The following is a 15688-nucleotide window of genomic DNA, read 5'->3' on the forward strand; positions in this document are numbered from 1 at the left end:
TTTACCCTTAAATTCACCCAATATAATATAGAAGAACTTGTGTTACTCATTGCTATCCTCTTTGAACATCAAATGTACATAGGACACAGAGGACTATATTTGAGGTGCCCATCTTTCAGCAAACACACCCCATCCTAAAAAAGACTGACAATTATAAGCTGGTAAGTAATATGTTGGCAAATTCCATGTGTTCCTTGACAGCTTTTAAAAATACCTCAGAACAAACCTAATCCAGCTTTCAGCTGTTGTTGGCAAAGCCAGGAAAACAAAAAAAAATTGAAAACCGCACTAAAATTACAGGGTAGGATAAAAGTAAACCATGATATTAAATCATGGAGCAAAATGACTTAAAGATCCCAAAGATTCTGAGATGTATGCAAACTGCTAAGCGACATGAACTCCTGCCACTTTGAAGCTGTTTGGTGAAAAATCCAATGTGCTGTAGAGCCATATAAAAACTTTACATGCAGATCAGATCTGGTACTGTTCCTGCTTGGGAAATGGCAAAGATTGCACAACACAGTATTATTTTGGTTTACAACTTTGACTGAAACTTTAGCCAATTAAGGAAGTTCAGTTATAACCCAATAAGATACTTTCTAGTGAGACCTGAAGGTCCTGATAAACTAAATGCTGCATGTAGTCCAGGTCAGAAAAATGCAGACTATACTCTTCAGTAGCAGGAGAGAAAAGAGAATGAAGGTGAAATAAATCATCCCCCTCCCCAAACATCTGCTTTTCATCACTATTCATTTGCTTAGTGCGGCTGTATGTAGCTAAATTAGGGAGAGGGGACTGTATGTACAACACCTGCTTGCATGCACAGTGCCTCTGCTAGAGATATAGGCACAAAGAAACCCACTCCTGTGCATGCATGCACACCCTGGATTAGAGCATCGGTACATATTTAGTGGATGATCTGGCACTCCAAGGGGGAGAGAAAATACCTCCCTCCCTGTTGCTCTTGCAGCATTTAATACCACTCACCAGGTTTGGATTAAGTGCATAATTTGTGCTAGGAGTTAGTGCTCTTCCATGATGCCAATCAGCTCCCTAGGAGTTTACTTGTAAAGTACTACACAAGTTTTTATCTCTTGTTTTATAGCAGGTCACTGCTGTATTATGCAAGTGTGCTATGGTACATCCAAATTCCTGCTCGGTGTGTACAGGTAGGTAGTTTTATTGTGGCACATGAGACCTGCTGAAATTTGTATGGTTTGACCTGGCACACTTTCATATGGAAATGGAACATCCAAATAAAGCACTTCTATCACCTTAAGTGGCACATCAGGGAAATGCTTAACAAGCAGAAGGTTGCCGGTTCGAATCCCCACTGGTGAAACACCTATACTGGGCAGCAGTGATATATAGAAATATGCTGAAAGGCATCATCTCATACTGTGTGGGAGGACGCAATGGTAAACCCCTCCTGTATTCTACCAAAGGAAATCACAGGGCTTTGTGGGCCCCAGGAGTTGAAATAGACTCAAAGGCACACTTTAGCTTTATATTACCTTAAAACATTGCAGACAGATTTGAATTCTATGCACTGGCATCATTGAGTGTTCTGATCCTAAGGCATAAAAATTGAAGCTGCTCTCTATTCACACTTACTTGGACCCCCATTGTACACAATATGGATTACTTACAAGTTAATATGTCCAGGATCAAACTGCTAGTCTGTGTTGATCACTAGTTAAATTTCAAAGCACGTTGCAGGCTGCCACCTACTGGCACTAGGACCTATCATTCTAGTACATCGCTTGTGATGAAAGCTAGCATGGACATATAGACAGAGTACGGTCTCTCTCAACTGTATTAAAAAAAATTTTTAACTGGATGTCCAGCAGAGGGCAGCCTCAGATACAACTGGATAACAGATTTTTGGCATCTAAAGGGCTCTCAAGATTAATCTAAGTGTGTGCCAAGAAATTCCAATTTTGAGCTTTTGCAGTTATTCCAGATAATGCAAACTGGACATGTCTGAACTTGACCAAGGGCATTAGACAAGAACCTACAAGAATACAATACTATTTCCTACCTTTGGCTTTTACTCAGCTGAGCAATCATATCATTCCATTAAGAAGTATCAGGATTAAGGCTGCAGTCATAAGCATGCATAGGAAGTTAAGCTTCACTGAAATAAAGAGAACTTACTCTTGAACACATTTAATTTAGAGCATTTGGAGTTCTCATGGCTCCGATTTAAATCTCAGGTCCTCAAATCGCTCAAACTGTATGATCAAGCTAGCTCCACACGTTTGCCAATCGCCCCATCCAATCACATGAGTGTTGATAAGATGTGAATCCAAGCTTATAATCCATAGCAAGTCCATACATTAACAAAACTGCAGTTATCTCTTAACCGTCTATACAAAAAGTTACTTCCAAACCTGTACCATTGATTCCTATCACATCAGCCATGTCCCCTATACTGGAAGCTAGTTGGAATGTTGTTCATCTTAAGTGGCGCAGCAGGGACACACTTGACTAACAAGCAGAAAGTTGCTGGTTTAAATCCCCGCTGGTACTATATTGGGCAGCAGCAATATAGGAAGATGCTGAAAGGCATCATCTCATATTGTGTGGGAAGAGGCAATGGTAAATCATTCCTGTATTCTACCAAGAAAACCACAGGGCTCTGTGGGCACCCGGAGTCGAAATCAACTTGACGACACACTCTACCTTTAGTTGGAATGTTAATGTGTGTCATCATTGGCCATCTTCTAAAGCAGGCTTTTAAATGGGTGAAATCATACAATGTAGCTAATCAAACATATGTTTGAAAAAAATAGTTGTGTGTCAATCACTTAACTGGAAATAATGCCAATTAATTCTACTTAAGTTATACATTGAGTAATCTGATCTAACAGAAAAATTGTTTCTGATGTTTTGTTCTAAATATTAAATTCCCACCAGAATAAACCGAATTTCAGTACTGTTTAATAGAAAGCATGATCAGATGCAATTATACTACAGAACAATGTACTTGTAGGAACAAATAATTGGTTTGAGAAGAGTGAGAGGGGAAGTAGAGGGCAAGTAGTAACATTTAACAGCCAAAACTTGGTTTCTGCTTTTTAAATGCCAATAAAAGTGCTCTGTAAAATAACTTGAGATCTCCATTCAATTCAGAGTTAAAATAATTCAATGGCTGACATCCTGACCAACAAAGCATATGTTAGGGGTGTCTGTCTGCAGAGATGTGCCAGGGCTCTTGCATAACTTTACGCTCATATTCTCGCATAAAAGGAGCAATACTTTCGAGTGCTGCTTGTGCTCCAGAAGTGCTGAGTGCGGTGAGAGCAAACTGAGTGCTGATCCTCAGTTTGATATCAGTTTGCTTTTTAAAACTAGTTTAAAAACATAATGCAAGCCAACTCTATAGACTGCCCATTTGCTACCTAACATTTGCAATACATAGCTTCACAGACTACCATATTTACCTGAATAGAGGATGACTGGATTTAAGATGGTCACCTTAAGTGGCTCAGTGGGAAAATGCTTGTCTAACAAGCAGAAGGTTGCCAGTTCGAATCTCCGCTGGTATGTTTCCCAGACTATGGGAAACACCTATATCGGGCAGCAGCAATATAGGAAAATGCTGGAAGGCATCATTTCAAACTGCGCGGGAGCAGGCAATGGCAAACCCTTCCTGTATTTTACCGAAAGAAAACCAGAGGGCTCTGTGGGCACCAGAATCGAAATCAATTCGACGGCACACTCTACCTTTACTTTAAATTTAAGATGACAACCCTGCCCCGCCAACCAATTTATAATCAAAGAACTTTGAAAGAACAGTCTTGGATTCAGATAAATATGGTATTTCTCATATTTGATGGCCTTTGCATATTCTCAGGCTGTTAACTCCTTCCCCAACAATCTAGAGATTTTACAACTAGCCAGGTGAGAATTAAAATACCAGCCAATTCATTTGGAGTACATTTTATAAGACTCGACTGAAAAAGAAATGGCAAGATCTTACAGGAACATTTTCAGACAGCAGGCTTTAGGACAGGTTTACTGTGAGTTGAATTTCCCCCCCAAAAAAACAACAAAAAAGTGGATTTTTTTTTTATCCTAGACATAAGTCAGGCTATGTGCCAATGCCCAAATTGTGTGTGGAGTGCTCCCCAATAGCTCACATGGACTTCAGGGTAAATCTGGCCAATATGTGAATGCACGCCCTCCATTCCGAAGTGAGCTAAAAGCCCCATCTGGAAATTCCCCAGCTCTTTAAACAAGACAAATCAAACAGTAAGTTGCAGCCAGCTTTGCTTAACCCAAGTTGCTATCTCTGAATAATTAATACAACAAATAATGAATGCAACAAATTGAGTGTTTGAGTTTACTTCGATCAAGGTGTTTTATTGCATCTCAGAGGGTATACATGCACTGGGTTTGTCTCAAACCAAAATACAAAGAAAAGCCATTTTGAAATCTCTCTCTCTCTTACTCCATCATTACAGTGTATGTTGTCCCAACAATAAATTCAGATACAACCACTTTTTCTTTTTAAAATGGTACCATATATTGATTAAATAGTTAATTTGAAAGACTTAGGTGAACATCTTTCCAACCTAATATGCTTTTACAAAGAGCTGCCAAGCCACTTGTAACACTGATCAACAGTGACCTTAAGGAGTCAAAAATCTTAAGCCAAGCCATCAGCACAAACAGTATGAGAGAACAAACTAAAACATTAAAAAGGAACACAATTTTTTTTTGCTTACAGTAAAGGGTGCAGTTTGTCAGTTTAGTGTGACCTGTAATCACAGACAGTATGGAAAATACACCGTGCTGCATGGGGATGGAAAAGACCAGTCTGAGGCATACACAGATAAGCATCAAACTAACAGATGTACGTAAAAGATCAACAAAAGTTTAAAAAACCCTTTAGTTTGTCATGATTTTACTACAGATACACTGAAAAGTGACCTAGTTCATCTGACGACCCTTAAGATGTCTGCACAGCTATGATTGATTGCTCAACTACACGGCAAGAAAATCTTACCCTCTACTTATTTTCAGTGCATTTAAACAAAAATTGATAAATAATCTGATTTTAAATGAAAACAAAACCCCTTAAGTATTTTCAAAAGAAAAGTGATATTCCTTTTTAAAAAAATTCTTCACACAGCAACTTGAAAGGGGAAGTGTTAACGGGAGTTTTCTTTTATATTACCTTAAATAATATTCTTAACATGTACAGTGCCACAAAAATAAAACATTTCCCACAACAAATTGAGAATCCTGCGGGTTGGTTTTTTTTTTTGGGGGGGGGGATGTATTCCACACAAAGAAGGTTTTGTAGGATTGAGAGTGCTTTTCTTACTACCTGATATTATCACACTATTATTTTGTATAACCATTATATAAGAGAAACTGGATTTTAAGGGGAAAATGTAGAGGGGTTGCCAAAGTTATTTACATCGAGACCTCCAGAAACACAGACACATCGCTCCAAATGGCTCACCACACAACAGCTGCATAATCTGCCCCTATTAGATAGGTCCAGAAAAGCACTAAGAAGGCATCAGAAACATACATCCATTGTTTAAGTTGTAAAACACATAAATAATAACCCAAGTACACAAACTGAAAGAGAGAGAGAGAAAAGGGGTAAACAACTAAGGTAATACACATTCCTAATGTTCACTTTCACAGCTGTGCTACACGTTTTGGAAGTAGGAGAGAAGTCTGAATAAGTACTGGGTTTGGTAGTGGTGGCTCACTTGGAAACTCTGAGCAACAAAACTCTTATTTGTAGACTCCAGACTTGCATCTTCAGTTAGCTTGTCAGAAAACTGCAACTGAGAAGATTAAAAAAAAAAGTGTGTTAGAAAGATCCAGCCACGAGCATTTGAATTTCATTTTCTGAGTAAACTTTGGGGTGGAGTGCCAATTTTGCAGTAGCAAGCATGAACTGTCCCCTTTGCTTAACTGTCCCCTTTGCTTAACTGTCCCCTTTGTTCACCTTAGTTTGCATTTGGATGGGTGACTACTTGTCCTACACCCCTGCTAACTGAGCAAAGAGGCACCATTTAAAGTGGCGATTCTCTTATTTCTAGCAGGGAGAAAGCAACTGGCCTTATACAGCCCCAATGCAGCATCCCTCCAACAGCTGTTGCTGGTGTCTGCCTTGTGTTTCTTTTTAGATTGTTAGCCCTTTGGAGACAGGGAGCCATCTTCATTCATTCACCATCATTTCTTTCTATGCTTTATTTATTTATTACATTTCTATACTGCCCAAAACGTGCGTCTCTTGGGGGTTAGGGTTTGAAAACTTTGGTTGAAAAGCAATAGATAAATATTGGTGGTAGTGGTAGTAGTATATATTTGTAGTAGTACATATGAGCCCATGTGCAGCAGAGTGCCCACCCCCGCCCCAGACTCACTGGGTAGACCCTCCCTGGTTACAGGGTGACTGGAGGACTGACCCTCCAGACTAGTATTGCTTGCTGCCATCACCTACTCTCCTTTAGGGCAAGGTTTTTGCCTCCCCTCCCCTTCCCTTGGGTATCCAGTACTGGATAGACCAGGAGACCCAGACCACCCACCATCCAACTAGAATCAAGAGAACGCTCTCACAGGGCAGGTGCAATTGGTGACCCCCCCCCCCCAGGCTCCAAGGCTCCTTAACGTGGTGCTGGGGAACTTCCTCCCCTTTCCCACAGCCACAGAGCATCCCAAACCACTCTTCAAGAAGAATGTTTAATTCTTTAATTAATAATGCCATTTGATTGCTGAGAAAGACATAACGGTTGGTAATAGGAAAAACAAATCAGTCTGTAGGATTCACAGGCACACTAGAAATAACACTGAGAAAAACAACCTAAAGCAATGTCTATCCAAGAACGTTTCCTACTACTGCTTTTCTTACATGGCAGTCCTTCTTAAAAAAATTTCTTAGGCTGCCGCTTTCTCTGCCCAGGGCTCCCACTGAGGATCTGGAGGAGAGAGCATGACTCCAACCTTTTATGAACATAAGAACATAAGAACAGCCCTGCTGGATCAGGCCCACGGCCCATCTAGTCCAGCATCCTGTGTCGCACAGTGGCCCACCAGATGCCGCTGGAAGCCACAGGCAGGAGTTGAGGGTGTGTCCTCTCTCCTGCCATTACTCCCCTGCAACTGGTACTCAGAGGCATCCTGCCTTTGAGGCTGGAGGTGGCCCACAGCCCTCCGACTAGTAGCCATTGATAGACCTCTCCTCCATGATGTCATCCAAACCCCTCTTAAAGCCATCCAGGTTGTTGGCTGTCACCACATCCTGTGGCAGAGAGTTCCACAAGTGGATCACACGTTGTGTGAAAAAGTACTTCCGTTTGTTGGTCCTAGACCTTCTGGCAATCAATTTCATGGAGTGATCCCTGGTTCTAGTGTTGTGTGAGAGGGAAAAGAATTTCTCTCTCTCCACTTTCTCCACATCATGCATGATTTTATAGACCTCTATCAGGTCTCCCCGCAGTCGTCTTTTTTCTAAACTAAAAAGCCCCAGGTGTTGTCATCTTGCCTCATAAGAAAGGTGCTCTAGGCCCCTGATCATCTTGGTTGCCCCCAGTTCAACAATGTCCTTTTAAAGATGTGGTGACCAGAATTGTACTCAGTACTCCAAGTGTGGTCGCACCATAGTTTTGTATAAGGGCATTATAATGTTAGCCGTTTTATTTTCAATCCCCTTTCTAATGATCCCTAGCATTGAATTGGCCTTTTTCACAGCTGCCGCACATTGAGTCGACACTTTCAACGGGCTGTCAACCACAACCCCAAGATCCCTCTCCTGGTCAGTCACCGACAGCTCGAATCCCATCAGCATATACTTGAAGTTGGGGTTTTTCGTCCCAATGTGTATCACTTTACACTTGCTAACATTGAACCGCATTTGCCATTTTGTCGCCCACTCCCCCAGTTTGGAGAGATCCTTTTGGAGCTGCTCACAATCCGTTTTGGATTTCACTACCCGGAAGAGTTTGGTATCATCTGCAAATCTGGCCACATTGCTGCTTACCCCTGCTTCTAGATCATTTATGAATAAATTAAAAAGCACCGGACCCAGTACAGATCCCTGGGGGACCCCACTTCTTACTTCCCTCCATTGTGAAAACTCTCCATTTATACCTACCCTCTGTTTCCTGTCTTTCAACCAGTTAGCAATCCACACATGTACTTGTCCCCTTATCCCATGACCGCTAAGTTTCCTCAGGAGTCTTTGATGAGGAACTTTGTCAAAAGCTTTTTGGAAGTCCAGGTAGACTATGTCAACTGGATCACCTTGATCCACACACTCGTTGACACTCTCAAAGAAGTCCAAAAGGTTGGTGAGGCAAGATTTACCTTTGCGGAAGCCATGCTGGCTCACTCCCAGCAGGGCCTGTTCTTCTAGGTACTTTACAATTTTATCCTTGAGGCTACTTTCCATCAATTTGCCTGGAACGGACGTTAGGCTAACCGGCCTGTAATTTCCCGGATGGCCCCTGGATCCCTTCTTGAAAATCGGTGTTACATTTGCTACTCTCCAGTCCCCTGGTACAGAGCCCGAATGCACGGATAAGTTAAATATTTTAGCAAGGAGGTCGGCAATTTCACATTTGAGTTCTTTGAGGACTCTTGGATGGATGCCATCCGGCCCTGGTGATTTGTTAGCTTTCAGTTTTTCCAGACAGTTTAGAACATCATCCCTTGTCACTTCCATCTGACTCAGCTCTCTAGCCTCCATCCTAAAAAGCCTGGTTCAGGAGCAGGTATATGCTCAGTATCCTCTGCCGTGAAGACAGATGCAAAGAACTCATTCAGCTTCTCTGCAACCTCCATATCCTCCTTAATAATCCCTTTCACTCCTTCATTGTCTAATGGTCCAACTGCCTCCCTGGCAGGTTTCCTGCTTCTGATGTACTTAAAGAAGTTTTTGTTATTCCCCTTGATACTTTTGGCTAAATGTTCCTCAAACTCTCTTTTTGCCTCCCTTATTGTCACCTTGCATTTCTTCTGCCAGAGTTTGTGTTCCTTTCTGTTCTCTTCATTTGGACAGGCCTTCCAATTTTGGAAGGAAGTCTTCTTCCCTTTTATGGCTTCCTTGATGGTACCCGTTAGCCATGCTGGCATCCTCCTGGACTTAGTGGAACCTTTCCTCCTTTTGGGGTATACAATCTAACTGGGCTTCTAGTATTGTGGTTTTGAGTAAACTCCATGCACTCTGGAGTGAAGTGACTGTCCTAATTTCCCCCCTCAGCTTTCTTTTCACCATACTCCTCATTTTGGAGAAGTTTCCTCTTCTGAAATTCAAAATGTCTGTGTTAGACATCCTTGGTGATTCTCTCCCCGCATGTATGCTGAATTTGATGGCACTGTGGTCACTGTTCCCTAAAGGGTCGAGGATACTGACGTCACGCACCAGGTCCTGGGCGTCACTCAGAATTAGATCCAAGGTCGCCTTCTCTCTGGTCAGTTCCATGACCAACTGTTCTAGGGCACAGTCATTTAGCGTATCTAGAAATTTGACCTCTTTGTCCTGACTGGAATGTGAATTTACCCAGTCTATGTGTGGGTAATTGAAATCGCCCATAATTACAGCCCTGCCTCTCCTTGACGCCTCCCTGATTTCCTCCTGCAACTCCCAGTCACTGTCGGCATTATGATCCGGAGGGCGATAGCACGTCCACAGTAGCACGTTCCCTTTCCGGCCTTGTATAGTCACTCACAGGGTTTCTGTGGAGGACTCCAGTCCACCTAGGTTTTCTAGCTTGTTAGAGTCTATCCCTTCTTTAACATACAGTGCTACCCCTCCTCCAAGGCACCCCTCCCTGTCCTTTCTATAGAGTTTATACCCAGGGATAACCGTGTCCTACTGGTTCTCACTGTTCCACCATGTTTCTGTTATGCCCACTATGTCTATTTCTGCGTTAGCAACCAAGCACTCCAGCTCACCCATTATGGCTCGGAGGCTTCTGGCATTGGCATATAAGCACCTATATGCTGAATCTCTCCCCTGATGTATGCTATTCTTTTGACTCTTTGACCTGCTGGCACAGGCTCCCGTCTGCTCTTTATGCTGTTCTGCTCTGTCCCCTTCTGTTTTATCTGAATTCTTTGCAGCCTCACAATTTAAAGGATGGCTTTTTCTGGCTCCTCTCTCTTCAGCTTCCAACTGACTAACCCCCCAAACCAGAAAGTAGCTCCAAACTTAACTAAGCCACTGACCCCGCCTCCCAAAAAGAGAGGGGAAACCCCCCTTTTGGGTTTGATTGGGCTCAGGCTGGGCCTGGCTACCAATCATACGGCTCCTGTGCATTTCCAGGCCCTGTTAACCCCTAGCTACCCACTACAACACGTCTGCTTTAAGACATTCTTCTTAGGGGATGGGTCCCTAGCTCAGTGGCAGAGGAACATAGGAAGCTGCCATATCCTGAGTCAGACTTGCATGCAGAAGGTCTCAGGTACAATGCCTGGCATCTCCAGGAGTTTTCCCAGACAGCAGGCTTTACCATGGGATTAAGAGGGGTGAAGTACTGAGGGGTATGAATATTTCGAGTTTGCCCAAAGAACAATGCAAAAAGTGGATTAAAAAAATTAAACAGGGAATTCAAGATGCTGTTGACTACAACTCCCAGCATCCCCAGATTTGGCCTTTGGCTGGAAATTATGGACATCTGGAATTCCCTGTTAGAGTGAACACTGCCCCAGTCATAAATAAGGCAATGCACAATGAAAAACCCAAATTGTGTATGGAGTGCTCCCCAATAGCTCGCAGGGACTTTAACTTAAAGCTGGATGATGATGTGTGAACGCACACTTGCCCTTCCGTGGTTAAGCAAAGTGAAATCGCAGTCTGGGAACATCCTCGGTAGGGCTGGGAGAGACTCCTGCCTGGAACCTTGGAGAGCCACTGCCAGTCAATAGACAATACTGAGCTAGATGGACTAAGTGTCTGACTTGGTATAAGGCAGCTTCCTATGTTCCAAAGCTTTTGAAGAAGCACTAGGAAGAAATTCATTTTCACTTATTTATTACTGTTATGTTTACACTGCTTTTCACCAGAAAGGTTCTCAAAGCCAGTTACTTATTAAAAAAAGAGAACATTTCCTGTTTCCAACAGGCTCACAATCTAAAAAGAAACACAAGGTAGACACCAGCAATAGCCACTGTGCTGGGGCTGAAAAAGGCCAATTCCTCAGCTGTTCAACAACCGGTTTCTCCAGGAGCTTTACCCCAAATCTTCTCCGGGAGTCAGACTTTGTGTTCTGACTACAGCCAGGTTCCCGCTGAGGTCAGTTCAATATCTTTGGAAGCACCCCACACACAAATTGGGCTTTTCCTGCTGGATTTCAGCTCATCCTGGTTTATTTCCAAGTTTTTAAAATGCTGGTTTTCAGTGGAAAACCCGATGCAAAGCACTGACATCAGTCTTTACATTTACATGATAAGAGCAAATCATGCCTATGGATTGCAAAAACAAAGCTGCCTAGCGGCCTTGCCTTCAACCCTGAGCCAGAATTCAAAACCTAGTTCTCAGGCTTTTTGCCCTTTCAAAGTTTTTGGAGGGGGGTGATCTGGGAGGAGGATTTGCAGTCTTTTGCAGAAATGAGCATGCCACCCAAGCTGGGATGAGGCTACAAAAGCAAAGGCAATGCTACAGGAGGGCTGACACATGCTGGGGACTTCTGTGTGTATGCGTGCATGCACTGGGGTCGTGGCGGGCGGGGTGGTGGTGGGCAGAATAGAAAGCCAAATCTGATGGCTAACAGGCAGTCTGATCCACAAACCAATTAAGCAGAAGAGTGAGAGTGAGAATTGTGTGTGTGTGTGTGTGTGTGTGTGTGTACTTCAACAGAGTCAGATCACAGAGGGTGCTTTAATCACTAAACCCTTAGGGAAAAGGGAGGCGTGGCATCCCACCTCCTCTAGGAAGCCATTGGCCATAAGCAAAATGCAGAAGCGAGCCAAGTGTGAACCTACACAAAAGAAAACTTGCAGTAGGTGGGTGGGGAGCTGCTTCCCTAATGCTGCCAGTTTCATTTGTGGCTTCCCTCATCGGCTTCCCTAATGCTGCCAGTTTCATTTGTGGCTTCCCTCATCGGTTACTCCGAGAACTGGGAGTTCTGTGTGGGAAAGCTCCGGGAGCTTTCCCACACATAGCTTCCAGCTCTTGGGGTAAATGTTGAGTGAAGCCACTTCAAATTACATGATGGAAGCAGGCCCTCCCCTGGTATTCTTTTGGTGCAGGTTCACATTGCATGCCTCCGTGTTGTCCTTCTAGCCAATGGTGGGGGGTGGGGGGGGGAGGGAGAGAGAGAGAGAGAACCAACGAACCAACTCCATGGGTAGGAACACAATGTTGCCCTCAAAACCGCCTGTGGTAGACTAGACTGGAAACATTTATATACACTAAAAGATCTCTTCCCTTTTTTCTAACACATATGTGGTGTTCTAAGCAGCAAAAACCTTAAGCAAGCAGACTAATATTGTTCAAACAAGTCAGCTTGAGGAAACAGAGGTTTTACTTTTGTAACTAGAACTTAAAGAGTTTGCTTCCTGAAAACTGGTTTCTCCACTTTTTGCAGCTAGGCAAGCCAGCTTGATTTGCATTTCTAGAGAGCTATATCTGCATTCCTAAAGAGTTTTCCCCTCTTATCATGTTAATGATTCTACGTCCATGCCTCTCCCTATTTGTTCCAGCATTTTCAGAAAAACCCGCTTAAAACCAGCATTTTAAAAACCTGGAAATACAGCAGGACAAGCTAGAAATCAGAAGAGAAAGCCCGATTTGTGTGTGGGGTGCTTCCAAAGATCTCAAATGGACTTCGGGGTAAGTCTGGCCAGTGTGTGAACGTACACACTCTCTCCCAGAGGAGATTTGGGGTAACAGCCCTATCTGTAAAGGCTCCAGGTTGCAGATTAAATCAAGAAAGTCACAAATATTTGAAGTTATTTTTCTTGGACATAGAGTATGTCCAGAAGTGTGACACATACTCTGGCTCCAAAATTCCCTTCCCCATACCACAAGGCACCATGCACATGTTTGTGTGTGTGTGAATGATTGTAAATGAACCTGTATTCATTTTAAAAGTGAACCTGGGTACAGGTCCCTGAAATGCATAGTGCAGATAGGAAAAGTACTGCTTCATCTGCATACAGCATAACATGTACAACTGTACCTCTGGGCACTCTACACAGATAATACAGGTGCTGAACATAACGTGTGACAGGCTCAGTTTTTAGCCAGGGAGAATGGCATGATTTGAGCTCTGAACACACAGGTAATCTCATCACATATGGTGTTAGGAGTCTGGTCTAGAGTGACACAGAAACCACTCTGCAGGTTCTTTGGTCCAGTAAGCACCTAACTAGGTCCATGTTTCCTATATAATATCTCGTTTTTAAGGATACCTTGAAACCATCAAACCTACACAATGCGGTAGAACACCACGTTGAAAGCAAAGTACTTTTAACTAGCAGAACAGATCAAAACGAAATTGCATAACTGAAGCAAAGTCAGATTTGGAGGGGGAAAGCACACACACACACTCCAGAAATGTTTTTTCCTGGTGTGTACAGTAAGCGCTAAGCCAATGAATCACTGTGAGAACCGGAGAAAAGGGTGACCCTTGCCAGAGAATCCTTGGTAAGAGAGCTCTGCCTCCATCTTTGGCTGACATCCTAACAAAGCATTTGTGAAAGGAGGAGGCACTAGTGCATAGCAGTTGCATCAAGTCTGGAGCTTGTGTTCCAGACCAGTGTGGCACAACCGTAAGAGTGTTTGAGCTTGTGCAATGGCTGCACAACCTGTGGTATGCCTCATTTGTTTTAAAGGGAACTTTTGCACAGCAGCACAGTTTAGTAAATTCCTGGTTTTTAGCACAATTATGCCATCTTTTTGCACACAACTCTGCTTCTTACACAAGTGCTTCATTAGTTAGGATGTCAGCCAAATATTTATTTATTTAATAAATTTCTATACCGCCCACTACTGAAGTCTCTAGGCAGTTTACTGCATAGAACAAACCAAGAACAAAACAAACCAGGAATTTAACAGTTAAAACATAAAACCAGATTAAAATATCAATAAACACACCAACTAACTAAAAGCCTTGGCTGAAGATGTGTGTCTTTAGTTGTTTCCTAATAGCAACAGGGATGGAACAGCTCTAATCTCAGCAGGAAGTGCATTCCACAGTCCTGGGCAACTACAGAGAAGGCACGCCTTTGAGTCACACCAGAAGAGCTGGCGACACCATCAGATGAACCTCCCCTGAAGATCTGGGCAGGGTTCATAATGAAGAAGGTGTTATCTTAAATAACATGGGCTCAAGCGGTTAAGGGTGTTATAGGAAATAACCAGTACTTTGTATTTTGCCCCGAAACCTTTTGAGAGACAGCACAGATCTTTTCGAATCGGAGTAATATGGTATCTACGGGACATCCCAGAGACCAATCTGGCAGCAGCATTTGAAGAGGCACCAAAATGATTTGGCTCCCCGCAGCCAAAACGATTCGGCACGGGGCAAAGAGTTCCTTTAAAAGGAGGCAGGCAGGTCCTACCTGCTCCTCCGGTGAGCCTCCACCACGGTGCTGTTCTAGGAGAAACATCCCTCTCCATTACAACACCCTGCCATGGCGACAGGATACTTCTCCCAGCACCCCTTGCATGGCCTCAGCACGCAAATGGAGTTGACTCATGCGCCAATGCCATTTGCGTTACAAAGCTGTGCAAGGGATGCTGGGGACCCTCTCCAACAATCTCCCTGCTTGATAATATAAATCATGCTGGGCAAGAGTCAAGAGAACAGGTGGTAGGATGCACAGTTCCAAGCAGCTTGTTCACATCCTCAGGAGTCACAAACTGAAACGGATCCAATAAAGCTGCACAAGAGGAGTTACTGGATAGCCCTGCTGAAGACTCTGCACCAACAATGGAATCCAGGTTGGCCCGAATACAAGAGATTTTGTCCACAAAAAGCTCCTTAAAAGCTTTGCAGCAGCTAACTGATAGTTCCAAAACCAGAGCAGAAGGGGCCTGTATAAAGGGGCCTGGATGTGAACCTGCGGACACAATATACACAGCAAAGCATCCCTTCTTTGCCACACGAATTGCCAGAGCATAGGTCTTCAATTGTGTTCTGTGCTGTAATTTGTCAGATTCAAGCCAAGACCTTCTCCACTTGTACTCTAGTCGTTTAGAGGTTTTGGCTACCTAGCCACATTAAAAAGAAATCTGTTTTTCTTGATTAACAGTGTTAATAATCTCACTACCTCCTCCTCTTCACCAAGAAAAAGCCATTTTGGTTGGAAAAAAGGATAGCCAATAATGGGGAGCAGTGACTCAACTGGGATTTTGAGTGTTTGTGACAAGTACTCAAAGCACTCTGACAAAGCTTTGAGTCATCAAATGGAACACTTTAAAATCCCACTTTTTAGGGTGTCATCAATACTTAAAAGTGACATTTACACCTGCCATGCATTTCTTGTGTATGAAAGTGTAAAGGCAAACTACGTTGTCTATAATTCACATTTAGTTTAAAAGTGACCCTTCTACCTTCCATAATACATTAACTGAATGAGACAGGGTTGTTGTTGTTTTGTTATTAACTTATATAGCACCATCTGCGTGCATGACAGTTTCCAAAGAAAGAGAAGACAAGTCCCTGCCCCAAGGGGCTCACCATCTGAAATGTAACAAATGGAATGGAAT

The 15688-nt window shown here is 43.1% G+C and overlaps 1 protein-coding gene across 1 annotated transcript in view; it reads right to left on the reverse strand.

Annotated features, from left to right (window-relative positions):
- Positions 1 to 4341: 4341 nt before the first annotated feature.
- SNAP91 (synaptosome associated protein 91) overlaps positions 4342 to 15688 on the reverse strand; it is a 139776-nt gene continuing 128429 nt past the window's right edge. The window contains exon 30 of the mRNA XM_053287136.1: positions 4342 to 5813. The gene's annotated coding sequence lies outside the window, so the exon portion shown is untranslated. The remainder of the gene's footprint in view (positions 5814 to 15688) is intronic.

Source organism: Hemicordylus capensis, chromosome 1 (assembly GCF_027244095.1).
Source record: "Hemicordylus capensis ecotype Gifberg chromosome 1, rHemCap1.1.pri, whole genome shotgun sequence".
NCBI classification, from domain to species: domain Eukaryota; kingdom Metazoa; phylum Chordata; class Lepidosauria; order Squamata; family Cordylidae; genus Hemicordylus; species Hemicordylus capensis.